This window comes from Bombyx mandarina, chromosome 10 (genome assembly GCF_030267445.1).
Source record: "Bombyx mandarina strain Sakado chromosome 10, ASM3026744v2".
NCBI lineage: Eukaryota > Metazoa > Arthropoda > Insecta > Lepidoptera > Bombycidae > Bombyx > Bombyx mandarina.
In genome coordinates this window covers 1,875,360-1,891,291 of record NC_143217.1, presented here as the reverse complement: position 1 = coordinate 1,891,291, position 15,932 = coordinate 1,875,360, and the positions used below count along the sequence as shown (strand labels likewise).

At 36.3% G+C, this 15,932-nt stretch overlaps 1 protein-coding gene across 1 annotated transcript in view; it reads left to right on the top strand.

Annotated features, from left to right (window-relative positions):
- osp (myosin phosphatase Rho interacting protein outspread) overlaps positions 1 to 15,932 on the top strand; it is a 309,866-nt gene that overhangs the window by 100,524 nt on the left and 193,410 nt on the right.

Below are 15,932 nucleotides of genomic sequence, written 5' to 3'. Positions count from 1 at the left end.
TACATAGAGAAGACTCTGAAATTTTTTATGAAAACTGTAATTGGAACAAAATTCATTACTCTCCCACAAACGCGTGTTTTGATTGGAACCCTGTATTCTGAATAAGTAATTACTTACACAATTACGTAATTATATTCCAATTTGCGCACACGAATGTACAACATTTTAAAAGGATAGGGTTAAGAAAACTCAATCAATGTAAAAGTTTCATCCGTTTGCACGTAAGTCAATTAGGTAATTTAATTCAAGCACTAAAGTAATCCCTTTTTATGTCCGAAAATACAAGTGCATTATTCATCATGAGAACTAACATACATACATATCTATACTAATATATAAATCTACAGTATTTTTTACGGATGTTCCGTTATAACTACTGAACCATGCATCCGATTGATTTGAAATTTGGTATCCATGTAGAAAATACATGTACTTAATGGATAGGCTAATATTTATATGAGTGTTGGAATCTCTAATAATAACAATAAATAATGTTAATTTTAAAGCCCCAGCGAAGCGGGCGAGTACGGCTTGTAGTGTATATTACATTATATATTATTATAACGTATTTAATATGATCGCCTCTGTGGCTTGGTCGAGACGAGGCGACGGTCGCGACCTGTGGGCGTGACAATTTATAGTTCTTAATGACAAAAGTATATCACAGCGGTCGCTTTGATCCCCTGCCTTAATGCTGATTAATTACTGGCCTGAACTTTAGAGAAATTGCGATTTATCGACCGGCGCTACCTTCGAGTCAGTGTGAAACGAATTTTTCTATTGACCAAACAGGTTTAACCATAGATAAGGTAGAATCTATTTATAATATACAAGCGGCTCGCTCCGGCTCTGCTCGGGTGTTTAACAAAAATTTCAACGATATTTGACGTTTTATTTTTTAAAATAAAATAACACTTGCATAACTATAATAGTTAGAAAAATGCTATCGTGACACTTTTTGTAAATAATAATGTGTTCTAAAAAGTTGTAGTAGGTACATTATTTTATTCTATCATCAATAGTTTTCGCAGAGCACGCGATGTAAAGAATATTATAGGATTTTTTTTTACACTTTGGATTACATTATTGGAGTTTTAGTAAGAATCCCTATTTTTTTTCAAAAAGGATCATATTGTTATGCCTATGTCACTCGGGAAGAGTGTAGCTTCCAAAAAGTGAAAGAATTTTTCAAATCGGTTCAGTAGTTCAGGAGCCTATTCAATACCAACAAACAAACAAATCTTTCCTCTTTATAATATTAGTATAAAAAATGCTTAAAAGCAATTTTAATAATGGCAATTCAATAATTGGCAACAAAGTTAATATGCTATTGTGAAAATAAAACGGACTTTAATGAAAAAGGAATTTATTATAATTTTACTATAATAAATTCCTTTTTCTTTTCTTATTCTTTTTTGCCTTTCGCGGTTGAGACGATGAGCCCTTGAGGCCCTGAAGCAAAGATTTTTTTATGAGAAATCTCCAAACGCTTGAAGGAGGTGACACGTGATGCTAAGGCTGGCTGGTACTTTGCACAGAGAGTGAGTCTGGCTGCCCAACGAGGTAACGCAGCTAGTATCACGGGAACTGTGCCTCTTTCAAGCGCGTTGGAAGATTTGTTCTACTGTATGAATTGATTTATGTTAAATTATTTTGATTTGTTATTTATTAATAAAAGTAAAGAAAAAAATTATCGAAGATATTTTATTAATACTAAAATAAGAAGTACATCTAAAGAATCGGCGATCGATTTATTCAAACGGAAATTTCACGACTGTGACGAAGAATCAGGGAAAACTGTATGTTCAATATCCGAATTCCTCGTCGCGTTATGTATCCGCATAACAACATAAATAACTATCCTCTGAATAAACACATTGCGGACTCTTACGATTCTTTCTCAGAATCAATTTTAACAGCACAACGAGGGGGCCAAGCCGTGGACCACTTAACGTTCAAGGTGACACGTCAAAGTGAGAACAATCATATCGGTAATAAGCAACCGACCGAAATGAATTAGGACAGTGTTATGATAACAAATTAAAACGTCAATAATATTTGAGTAGTAGTAGATTTATTTTTCCAACTGAAAAGGCAAAGGCGTCACGTCATACAGCTTAATCTTTTATATGTATATAAATATATTTTTTATATGAAAAATGATAATATGAAATAAAATGAAGTTGATTAATATGAAACGATATGATTTGGGATGAAATATAATCTCAGTAAAATGATGGTTATTTACGAAGACTTTTTCTGTAGACTATTTGTAGGATCCCGAGAAGCTACGTCCAGCGGCTTTGTTTTATTTTCCTGCATTTGTGCAGTTTCACAGATACTAAACAGTTAATAAACTATCGTTATTACACATTTAAACCTGAAGAAACACGAAATAGATAAAATAAAACAAATCACACAACTTCACTCCTTGCGTTCCCGCCAAAAAGTCCCAATAATATTTGAATTGTCGTGCGGGTAGTTTCGACAGTGTCGCCTTGGTTGTGACGTAACGATGGTAACGAGGTATTAAGACCTGCAGAACCTGATTAGAAACGTGTTGAAATACAGATTAATGGCGTTTTTACGGCTTTTAGTTTATTTGACATTAAAAAAAATCAACATAAATCAGCCGACTAAATCAATATTTAAAAAAATGTATCTAATTTAAAATCCGTTGCGAAATCGCATAAAACCTAATCGATTATAGATGACATAACTAATTTAAAAAAAAAAAGAACACTTGATTAAAAAATTCTTCATTCGCCTGCAACTAATTTATCATTCAAAATACTTCGATTACAAACGGATAATTCGAATTCTTATGCAAACTAAATAACATAACTCTTAGGTGTCAAAACAAGAACAAGGCTGTGTACAACGGTTCATTGGCTTTGATCACGACGTGTGAACATTATCGGTAACCAAACTGCATTGACCTTAACTTACATTCATTAGAAGTCATTTTCCTGATCGTCTGTCTCTTTTTCATTTGCTCTGTTAGAGCGTGAGATTAAATATATGTGGCTGTGATTTTTGAATCGACAAGTATGATCATGCTTTGAATTGTCGTGATCAAAGTAAATGGAATATTTATTGTATCCGCATTAGATGTCAGTTTACAATAGGACGCATGTTTGATAGATGTAGTACGTTAACACGATTGTATTTCTAACAAATCTATATACCTATATAAAAATGAATTGCTGTTCGTTAGTCTCGCTAAAACTCGAGAACGGCTGGACCGATTTAGTTAATTTTGGTCTTGAATTATTTGTGGAAGTCCAGAGAAGGTTTAAAAGTTAGAGAAATTGAAAATATGAAAAATATGAAACAATTTTGTTTTTCCTTTGATTTGTCCCCCGTCGGACGGATTCCTTTTGTTTGCTTTAAGTTTATTTTATACAAAAGCTTAGGTCTATTATTTATCGATTGAGGCACTACGAAGTCTGCCGGGTCAGCTAGTACATAATATATTAGATTATAATTGAAATAAAACTAAATGTTTGTACTACATCGTTGGGGTTGTATGTTGGTGGAATGTAATGCAAACAGTTTAGAATACTGGCTCATTTATAACTTAACTTATATATATTGTACACATATATATTTGGAATTTTGAAATATACACATTTCAATATTTATAAGGTGATATAGTCCGATGAGTATTACTTAGTTTTATAGTATAAGTGGATGCACTTATTAATATGTTGCTAACACTGGCCCTAGCAAGAGCAGTGCTTCGCAGAATCTACAACCGGATCGGAAACGCGACCCACTGAGAAGATCCGGCGAGAAACTCAGTGGGCTGTGTCTATGGGTTAATTCACTCGTCGAGCCCTTCGTCGCAAGCGACGGGTTCGGCGAGGACGGTGCCGGTGCTTGTGGTACCTAAAAGCACCGTTAATGGATCGGGAAGACGATCTATAGTCAGGGTAATATCAAATGTTCTGTTTAGACAGCACTAACAAATTAACATTACAAATAACTCTTTCACTAAAAAATATCACTACGTCAATTATCATCATTAAAAACGAGTTTCGTAATTATGTCAGACTCTAAGTCGTTTTTCAATTAGAAAAAGTGATTAGGCCGACTAAGCCACCGAACAATCTGTTTAATATTCCATATATAATTTAACCGGCAACACAAATTTCACTTTCAACCGCTAATGAAATGTTGAATTAAGAAATATAACTCCATAAACTAGTTGCGTTTGTATGTATTCGTGTAACAAGTTACCGGAATCACTTTTACACATCCGTGCTCCAATTGATCAATAAATTCGGCCACTATAAATATATTCCAATCGATTAAAGAACAAATAAAATACACTTTCACATTGACAACTGATAGTAATAAAAACCTTCGAGTTTGACACGAAAATGAGTATCGACATGGAGCTTTTGATTTTGGACAAACCGAAAAATTACGAGGTTTTACTTTTGTGTTCATTTTTATTCTATATTAAGTGCTATAAAATTTACAACCTCACTTGCTTTATGAAAAGGTACCTTGAGATGTTTAATGCCAGTTATGTTGAAAGCCAATTTAAAGTTGTAAATTATTTTGTCCACTTCTAGTTGGGACAGTTAATTTTATGCTTAAGATTTACTCTTTCAGACGAGAATAAAGTTTTTGTTAAATTTGTAAATGTGCAAACCAGTTTAAGACACCTGATATGAAGTTGTTATTGGAAGACAGTTTTTGAAGTTATACTTCTTTAGGCGCGTTATGAAAAATTTATGAGAGTGAAATTTTACGATGCGCGCGCACCGTGACACAAAATTAACAGAATAAAGTTGCCCACTAAATCGCTCATTACAATACGACCGACGTATCTTGGCGAGTCTGAATATAGCCGCAGGTGAACTTTCCGAACCGTACCGAGAATTACCGAATTTATACGATGTCAAGAAAAGGGATGTGCATTAAGCGTGTTTGAGGATGTTGTTTCATCGATTTTTTTTCAAATTGACTAAAATTTAAATAAAAAAATGATTGATTTATGTTCAATTATTTTGATTTGACTTTTTGTTAATAATAAAATACCAGAGTTAAAAAAAAAAAGAAATAAATTTAATAAAAATAAAGTAGGTATAACTTCTTACGCGCGTACATAAGTACACGCACCCTTTTTTTTATATTGCCATTGGCAGACGATCGTAAAACAAGAGTCCGCAGTCTCATTTGAATTGTAATTCACAGCTCTAACGTCTCGGCCTAAACGACGGTAACTTGGTAACAGTTTGGTAAAAAAAAGCGCCAACTAAAACAAACTGACAAGTAGTACACAAACACAAAACAAGGCCTCAAAAGTATGCTTCGAATTGCCCAGCACTCAGAGATGCTATCACACGCATCACTAGACGTTGTCTAAATAGTTACAAGTAAAAAAGACCTCAATACACTGAATGGACATCTCAATCGGTTGGTGCTCAGAGCTAAATGATCTGTCATTAGACCGCGGGAGTTCTACGTCGCCGGGGCCATGATCTATGATAGCAAGCAAATTATTGCCAGTGAAATTGCCTTGTTGATTCCGCTGTGACGTTTTGATAGATTTCGTTTTGTTTTTAATTTATAGCTTTTTTTTTTAACGCCGGCTTTTAGTTTGGCCACATTGAAACGTTAATGAATCTAGGCCTGCTGTCTACTTGTTTAAATTCTTCGCGGCCGGAATTCTGGTTCAAAATTACACATCATAGATGCGTGAACAAGTTTTTGTTCTTGACAGCCTATTAGCAATATATGGCTATTGTTATAGTCTCTTTTTTCCATTAATTTAACGTTAACTTAATAACTTAATTCTTTATAAAATCTTAATCAATATCTCAATACTGATAATAATCGGATTGCGTTTGTAGAATAGATTTCCGCTAATGTCGATGCTTCACAGAAAAGGCTAGAAAGCGAAATGAACATTTACAATTAACTTTTAAAGGGTTTCTTCGTAAATCTTGATAATGAAATGCCCGGTGACTCACTACAGATGTTTGCTAGAGAACTTTGATCTAAATGTAATAGATGTTAAGTAATATTTTAGTTTGAATTTCTAGCGAGTAGATAAGTCTTTGGTGCGGGAAATGGGGGCGCACCTGACGTTGCTTTCTTTGCGGCCCGCTTGTAGTTTTTGCTTGCAGTGAGAGTGGTCCAGATTTGATAATTGTGTCGGTAGCGAGTCCGTGACGGCTCCGATCCGCCCTCCCGGGGTTCGAACCTCCGTGCTTCGTCGCTTGACGCTTTCCAATTCTTATAACTTTTATTTATAATGTACGTAAATATTGAAGGACATTGTTATCGTTTAGGTCATTCATTTATACTTGCTGTTAAGCATTTGTATTTTAAAGAAATTCATGTGGTTTGGAATCTTTCTGGTGGTAGGACCTCTTGTGAGTCCGCGCGGTTAGGTACCATCACCCCGCCTATTTCTGCCGTGAAGCAGTAATGCGTTTCGGTTTGAAAGGTGGGGCAGCCGTTGTAACTGTACTTGAGACCTTAGAACTTATATCTCAAGGTGGGTGGCGCATTTACGTCGTAGATGTCTATGGGCTCCAGTAACCACTTAACACCAGGTTGGCTGTGAGCTCGTCCACCTAACTAAGCAATAAAAAAAAGTTTTTTTTTAAATACTGTTTAGAAATTAAGTTTTCATCGTTTAAAATATTTTACCGTTTTTGTGGCGACGAACGACTTAAGTTTTATTTCACAATTTTTGAATTAACATTCAAAAAGTTGTGTCATTTTGTCTGAGATTAGCGAGGATCCTTGAAGACGTTTCTAATCTGAAGTGTAACGTTTGTGGAACTGAACGGGATCATTGTGTAATTTATTTTGACCAAAATTATAGTCACAAACGACCTTCAGAATAAATAAATTTGCGTTAATGTTGCGGGGGTCCACGATGAGTCCGCATGCGGTGTGCCTTCCATTACTGATGGGTAGGGATGACCGTGAGTCCTGTGCTAATGAGAATAACATTTTTATTTTACTGTTGAGACGTTACAGCGTAACCGAGCTAGTAGGTGAGCTCACGGGGCTCTAACCTGGGGACATTGCTAAGACTAGCCCTAGCAAGAGCAGTGGTTCGTGTGATAGGAAACGCGACCCACTGAGAAGATCCCGCGAGAAACTCAGCGGGCTAGGGATTAATGTGTCCCACTTGGGGTTGAGTGATTAGCGGAGACCATAATCATCGCGACGTGTGTGAGCCACCCGGCATAAGACTTCGGGTCAGATAGTACTAGTTTAGTAATTACTTAGTTTTTTTTTTTTTTTTTATTTATTTATTTATGTACACACAGAAAACAAGACACAGTACAGAGTAATAGGAAAATTATGTACAAAGGCACTGCTTATTTCTTTGAGAAATCTCTTCCAGCAGACCTGCGAGAGGATAATGAGAATAATAATAAAAAGTGATAAGTGTGTGTAGAACAAATAACACATAACTAAAATAACAAACACAAAATGAGAATTATAGCACATACACATAGCAAATATTATAAGTAACACAGTAACACTCGTGTATGCGAAGAGTATAGAACCATGATCATTCGGTTGATGAGAGATAAAATTGTTAGTTCTTAGTATACCATGTTTTATTTCTTCATTGTGGGAATTATTCGTGAACACGATGTATGTTTTATTAGAAAATTTGGTGGCTTGCGGGATTCGAACACCAGAATGGTCTTGTCGTTTGATTCAAGTGCACCGGGTGTCTTATTCTTTAGGCCACGAGGATATCAAGCTAAATTTAAAACCACACGTATCAAAATGCGATTGGCCTTCTGTTTTTCATCACCAATATTTTAGCAGATTGCTTTTGAGCGCGTCTTCTCGTCTTTAAGCTAACAATACAATTCGCTAATAACACAATCAGTATTGCTGATAGAAGTAAGCATTATTTCTTTACTAGATACGAGCAAAGACTCATGTAGGAAATAATTAGAAATGTAAATTCAAGCATTAAATGTAAACGCGAGTACATAAATATTTTAAATAAGCGTTTTATGATAATTTACTTGTTACAATTATTCTAATGTAAAATAATCACTTCATAAACGTTCCTCGGAATGTCTTCTATATTGCATTAATTGCTCAACATTTTGTAGGATGTGGTTGATTTACATTTATTAATTCAATCCATATATACTCTAAGCTGAAGTGGCAGTGGGCAGGCCACACAGCGTGAAGATAGGAGAAAGATATTTGAGTGGTGACCATGTGCTGGCAAGCGCAGTGTAGAACAGTCACCTACCAAATGGACCGACGACCTAGTGAAAATCGCTGGGTCATGTTTTTTTTTTTATTGCCCTTGGATTGGATCACGTTGGATGTAGGAGGCAACGGATCGGTCGCACTGGAGATCGATTGGACAGGCCTATCTGTAGCAGTGGACGGCTATAGACTAAGGTGATGATGATGATGATACTCAGGACACATCTGGTATTAAGTGGTTACAGTCGAAAGACAGACGGCCCAAAAGCGTTTTCCGAAAATCTCCCATCACCAGCTACACTGGCGATGCGCTTACAAAGCGAGTGGCAACATTGGCGATCTGATCTCTTTTGGTTCCGGTAACCTCTTAATACAAGGTGGGACGTCGCCGTCATTGTCTGCTTAGCAGTACTCACGAATGTTCATTTTTGTTTCTGAAAATCTTCCATCACCAGCTACACTGGCGATGCGCGGTCTTACAAAGCGAGTGGCAACATTCGCGATCTGATATCTTTTGGTTCCGGTAATCATTTATTACAAGGTGGGACGTCGTTGTCATTATCTGCTTAGCAGTACTCACGAATATTCATTTTAGCACACCCGGGCCAGCTTTGAATAGTGTTTAATATGAACATGAATACGAGCCACTGGCCTACATTCGCGTTGGCACTGAAGCCTATAAAGAGGCTCGACGAAGGAGAGTCGACCTCAGTGTCGATGCCATGAGGTCGATCTTTTAATTTAATTTATTTATTTATTACACTTCATGTAAAATTTACATTGGCGGACTTAATGCCTAAGGCATTCTCTACCAGTCAGCCAAAGGAGTGTAGAGTAAATAGTGGTAGGTGCAATGAAATTTATATTAAATTACAAATTTACTGGTGGTAGGACTTGTGAGTCCGCGCGGGTAGGTACCACCACCCTGCCTATTTCTGCCGTGAAGTAGTAATGCGTTTCGTTTTGAAGGTTGGGGCAGCCGTTGTAACTATACTGAGATCTTAGAACTTATATCTCAAGGTGGGTGGCGCATTTGCGTTGTAGATTTCTATGGGCTCCAGTAACCACTTAACACCAGGTGGGCTGTGAGCTCGTCCACCCATCTAAGCAATAAAAAAAAACATACATATAATAGTTTATACAGAATTAAATTTTATTACATATTCATTGCTTACTATTTAGACAGTGGCGGTGGTATCAACTCGCGCGACCTCATCTCACGCCCGCGACCAGCCCCCACCGAACGTTTCCTTCACAAAGTGAAAACCAATTGTGCGTTTATTTGTTTGTATTTTATCATTATACATAGTTCTGTTGAAAGTCGTGTTGCCATCTTTATTGAACGGCGCTAGTTTTTGTCACTCGGCGGCGCGTTTCATGTTCCGAGGCGAATTAGAAAGTCTTAGAGCTTTTTTGTGTTGATAACATTATTGTTTGGGTTTTTGTCCTTTACACATTTTGTTTTGTTAGAGTATTTTAAAGAATATCAATTCATTTCGATGGTTTTGGTATTTATGCGTTAAACAAAATCGATTGAGCTTTTATGTGTGCATAAATAATGTAAATAATTGTTTTATGATAATTTATTTGTTACAATTACCCTTATTGAAATAATTACTTCATAAACGGTAATTTTAATCATTATATTGCATAAATTACTTTAAAAAAATTTACAATGTACTTTTTACATTTGGTTGACTTAATTGTTTGAATTAAGTAAGGTAAAATTATTTGAATTAAGGTAAAATTAAAAATTAAAAATTACGATTTGTATCATATTAAAACATTCATATGCGTAGGTAATCATCTATACTAATATATAAATCTACAGTGGTTTTTACGGATGTTCCGTTATAACTACTGAACCATTCATCCGATTGACTTGAAACTTGGTATCTATGTAGAACATTCAAGAACTTAATAGATAGGCTAATATTTATATGAGTGTTGGACTCCCTAATAATAATGACAATAAATAATAATGTTAATTGTAAATGCGCAGCGAAGCGGGCGGGTACGGCTAGTATTTCTATACAACTAACTATGAAAGGCGTATGGTATAACTTTCACCGAGTATTCAGCAAGGTTTGCAGATGATTAATCCTGAGTCTAGACATTCGTGAGCAGACGTGCCGGCGCCGTATCACGGAGCGCGGCGCGTGCTCAAGAAAGTGCAAGTCGATGGTTCTCACGGCTCTTGGGAAGCCACCGGGAACAGGGCTGCCATGAACTGCGTCGGGTTTTGACTCGGTTTTGACTCGGGTCACGTGTGAAGGGATTAGGGATGGAATATTCGTTGCTTATTTACGTGATTCTTTTTCTCCACCTTATCCGACACAGCGATTTTTTATTTTCCATTCTTTTCTATCAGCCGTAATCTCAACGCTCACTCCTCTGTCTTCCATATCATCGTTCACACATTCCATCCATTCTTTCTTCTGTCGACTCTTCCCCTTTACTCTCTCTGCTTATATCTCAAGGTGGGTGTCGTATTTACGTTGTAGATGTCTATGGGGTCCAGTAACCACTTAACACCAGGTGAGCTGTGAGCTCGTCCATCCATCTAAGCAATAAAAAAAACCTAAACTTGAGTGAAATAGAACATGACAATTTAACGTTATGGTATAAGTTAAACAGGTTAAATCTAATAGGTTAAACTTAAAAAAAAAAGGCTGATGTGAGTATGTATTTTGACACCTCAACGCTAGTAATGAATAAGACGCTCGCTGTATTCGGACTGCTGTATTGTTGCGGCAATGCGGTGGATTTGGTTAAGCAGTAACATGGCAGCAGAATTTTTATACAAAATATATCCTCCTGCCTTATTATCTAGCCGCATTCTGTAGCGTCATCACGTTTTAAGGGTAGAAAGGCAGGACAGCAGTTATGATGACACTTCGATGTGTGTTGAGTGGTCGATGGCGAGATCAAATGACAACGCATTTCTACAGTTTACTCAGACTTAAGTCCCTCGCCTTCCCGATGTAATACAATGCATAGCAAACCGAAACGCGAAACTGCTTTGCGACAGAAATAAGCAGGGCGGTGGGAAACATTCAAGATATTGGCGCTACCTTACCTGCTGCAAGAGTAATCTTTCAACCCTACACCAACGAGTCGCGGCCCGATATTTGTATATATTTGTTATTATTTACACTTTCGACGTTCGTGAGATGACGCGTTGATAAGCTCCGCGTTAGGACGAGCGGAGAGTAGCACGTTTTTTCGGAGATGAAAGTTGATTTAACAGATGCCAAATTTGGAATTTCAAAGATTTTATATCACTTTTTGATTATTTTCGAACTGTAATTTTCATCTGTTTGTGCATTCGATATGATATCATTTTTAACACGTATAATCCGACTCTGGAATGAGTTTCCTTCCTAGACGTAATCTAGCTGTTTCGATATCTCCTTCTATGATCTTAGTGAAGTAGCTCCAGCGGTAGGCAGCGGCGCTCCTAGCATTTATACCCCGTCGCTTGCGACCAAGGGCTCGGCGAGTCAATTAACCCACAGACGCAGCCCACTGAGTTTCTCGCCGGATCTTCTCAGTGGATCGCGTTTCCGATCCGGTGGTAGATTTTGCGAAGCACTGCTCTTGCTAGGGTTCGTGTTAGCAACGTCGTCGGGTTTGAGTGAGTCGTTGAGTGAATATCACAGAATTAATCAATGTTATGTTATTAATGTACTAATCACGACAACTAATCGAAGCTGATTCTAGTATCGAATATAATTTTACATCACTGATATTCTCGCTATAAACAAAACACATTCAGAATTTTATAAAATATTTTAATCTGTGATCGATTGTGACTACATCAATATAAAGTTGGTTTAGTGCCGATGTTCTGAGTTATTTAAATTATAATACACTAAGCGTGAATATTGCTTAGAGCCTGTTGTCCAAGTTCTAAACTTTCGCGTGTATCTCGTTAATTTACTTTCCATCTTTTTTACGTCATATGTCTTTTTTACTTTATTTTCAATATGCAGTTTATCGGAGCTCGGGCTCTTAATACCATATTCATTTTCTTTTGGAAAATAAATTCTGTCGCCGGCCTTCAAGAGTCTAGAGCGATAACATTTGTGAAATAGTAAGCAAAACGCTATAAGCTTATAACTTAAAGGTGGACCGGAACCGTAAATTATTGCAGCGATCCCGTGCTCTACTGGCTTAGCGGCTTAAGTTTGTATCACGGGATTAAGTGTGTTATGTGTAACTTAGTGGTCGTGATGCGACAGGGGCCATGATTCTTCAGATAAAATAAAGAAATGTTATAGTGACGTCACGGTATCTAATTTCAAAGTTTTTTTTTTTCAAGATTTTTTTCTCATATTGCGTGTATACAATTATAGTGCGCTTCTCTTTAAGCACCAATGACCATCCTCGTCAATCTCATCGGTGACGAGTCGACGAAGAGTTCGACGAGCTAACTAACCCATAGACACAGCCCACTGAGTTCCTCGCCGGATCTTCTCAGTAGGTCGCGATTCCGATTTGGTAGTATATTCTGCAAAGCAGTGCTCTTGCTAGGGCTAGTGTTAGCATATTCTCTCAGGTTGAGCCCGTGAAAAAGCAGTACGCTACTGTAATATATAATAATAATTTATTTATTAACCTTGAAACATTTACACATAACAGTTTGCTAAAAACTCTCCACACTAGGCACTGCCTGTCTCGTGGAGAGTTTTTTTACAGGAGTATCTTAAAACTAGTAATAACGGTGCTGAATATACAAGTAAATCAAAATAGTTAAGCGAAATATTATACATACATATATACACACACACACATATACATATATACACATACACATACACCTATATATAAAAAGAAAAGGAACAGGTGTAATGATTTTTACTGTGATAATATTTTTTGGCTTTTTGCGACTTGTCGACACAATTAAAACTACTTTAAGGTTTAATATTGCGTTAATATTATCACTAGAGGTCCCGCAGTAGTCGAAATTCGACTATAATTAATTGGAATTGTAAGTTTGTACACTATTATGATTGTATTTTATACTTCCATAATCACAAAGTTCGCCAAGGCTACACTATAAAAAAATATTAATACAGACAAACAATATTTAATTTATTTTCAATTTGATCACAGACGTCAAGAACAAAAGTTTGACAATAAATAGTATGCATGCGCGTGTGCGTCAAATACATGGTACGTAGTGTGTGTAATGTTTTCTTTATTGATTTAATGTATCTTTTATGCATTATTTAAAAAAAAATATTATCATTGTGCACTTCTTCTCTATATTTTCTATAAGTATGGAAAATTTCATACTCCTCCGTCCGCGCAATTTTCGTAAAAAGGGATACAAAGTTTTTGCTTCACTTATTAATATATAGATTAAATTATTTCTGACATTTCAAAAACTTTACAGTATTCGCGGTCACGGTAAAGTCGCGTTACTCTATGCTCATTGTCTCCGCAAAATTTAACGTTCGCTTCACAATCATGTTGACATTAAAGATAATCTAAATCAACGCCCGATTTTATGAGTATGTTTATTCGCCGTAATAAGGCGGTCCATATAAACGTTAATGTCATACGCGATGGCGGATATTAACATAAATTTATAAGAAACCATAAAATTATGTTTGTGGCCTAAACTCGTAGCGAACTGTGTCGAGAGGATCGCATACACGCCTACGTGGTAACAGGGTCGACAGAGAAATCGTTTTGGGTATTTTTTTTAATATAAGGCCAATTATGCTCCGATCGTGAATGCTAAATATTGATCGCAGAACCACTCATTGAGTTCGTCGTGGCCAAAGGATAAGAGGCCCGGTGTAATCACACCGAGTGCCTATACCGGTGTTCAAATATCGCAGGCAGGTGCCAATTGTTTTAATGAAGTACGTACTTAACGCATGCTCACGAACGTCTTCCGGGATTAAAGGTATAACACTGGATAATAAAAATGAAACTCACATAAATTCAATTTGTGTAATTACTATATAATTGAGACATCGATCTCAAGTCTGAAGGTGGCTGGTGGGATTCACATTGTGATGTCTATGGGCTTTGATAACGGCTTAACATCTGGTGGGCTGTCAGCTCATTCAACACAATAAATAACTAAAAACTATCATCTAAGCGATATGATACCAGACGGCTATCTATGTAGATTTCATCCATAAACGTTAGATATATTAATAATTATTCATATAACTCCAGTATAACAATCTAGCTGTAGTTCATTAATATTTTATAATTAATTAAGTAAGTCGTGTTTATAAAATGAAATTGTTAATTTTCATTCGAATCTACAGGTACGTCATTTCAATAAACTACGTTGCGGGTGTCATTGAAATGTGGGCAATTTGAAAAAAAACCGCATTATTTTTTACACAACTGCCCAAATAGGAGTGTAATAATTTTTAGTACTAATGTTATGTGAGCTTCTTTATTTCGTGTTAACTTTTAAACGCCTGAACAGGTTGTGATGTGTAAGGTATCGATGGAATACTTAAACCATTAGGGATGCAATTGGCCCACGGAAAAATTAAATTATGGCAGTATGGAGATCCATTTTTTTCACACAATACTAACTTATCAAATTCCAATTAGCCATGCTACTGACCAAGACTTAAATTACGAGAATTCCCTTCGACGGAAACCTTTCCTTTACCGTATAATAATTTTAGATTAACCAACATAAACCTTAATGAGTTATCATGTTGATTATTAAGCAAGGGGATAATTAACATATATACATATATCGCATATCATTAGGATTAAGATGTCGTTAATCAAATTCAAATATTAACTGTACTTTTGAAATGTTCAACTTAATGTGTTTTTCATCTACTTTTATTTGGGTTTTAATAAGTTAATCATGTTTTTATGAATTTCTTTATGAATACGACCTCCATTTTAGTGGCTTACCTGTGAACATCTTTTAAGAATGTATGTCATGTATGTCATCAATTTAATGACGCTACTCTCCTAAACATTATCTTGTATATACTTATATATATGGTATTTCAGATTTTACGTGTTTTTGTCATATATGAAGAAAATATAAAAATCTTCCGGGAGTCTTTTGAGCGACTTCGTAATTACGTATTTAAAGGACAAATCAAATATGAATCCGTGCACTATTATAAATAAAACTTAGCTGTAACAGTTTTGAAGTTAAACAAAAAAAAAACCTGTAGCTCTTTAAAAAGTCACAATTATTTCTGGTCCTTTACCGCAGCCAGTCATTGAACTCCTTACGTAACTCGACATTTCACTGTTTCGACTCTGTTACAGTTCAAAAAGAACGACATCTGAAAATAATTTATTTTTCGCGGGACATTAGTTTGATTACATTGTTTTTATGCTTCATCCGCTGTTGCGATTACACGCAAAACAAATCGGAGATACGTGACAGTCCGATGACTTTGGTGACGGAGAATTTAAAGGTAACTTTTGATTGGTTAAGACGCGAATTAAGGTAAGTTAACCACCACCACCCTGCCTATTTCTGCCGTGAAGCAGTATGCGTTTCAGTTTAATGAGTGGGGCAGCCGTCGTAACTATACGGAGACCTTAAAACCCATATCTCAAAGGTGGGTGGCGGCATTTATGTTGTCGATATCTATGGGCTCCGGTAACCACTTAACGCCAGGCGGGATGTGAGCTCGTCCACCCGCCTAAGCAATAAAAAAAAATTCTTTCAACTGCTGTCAGAAAATTTCTCCTGT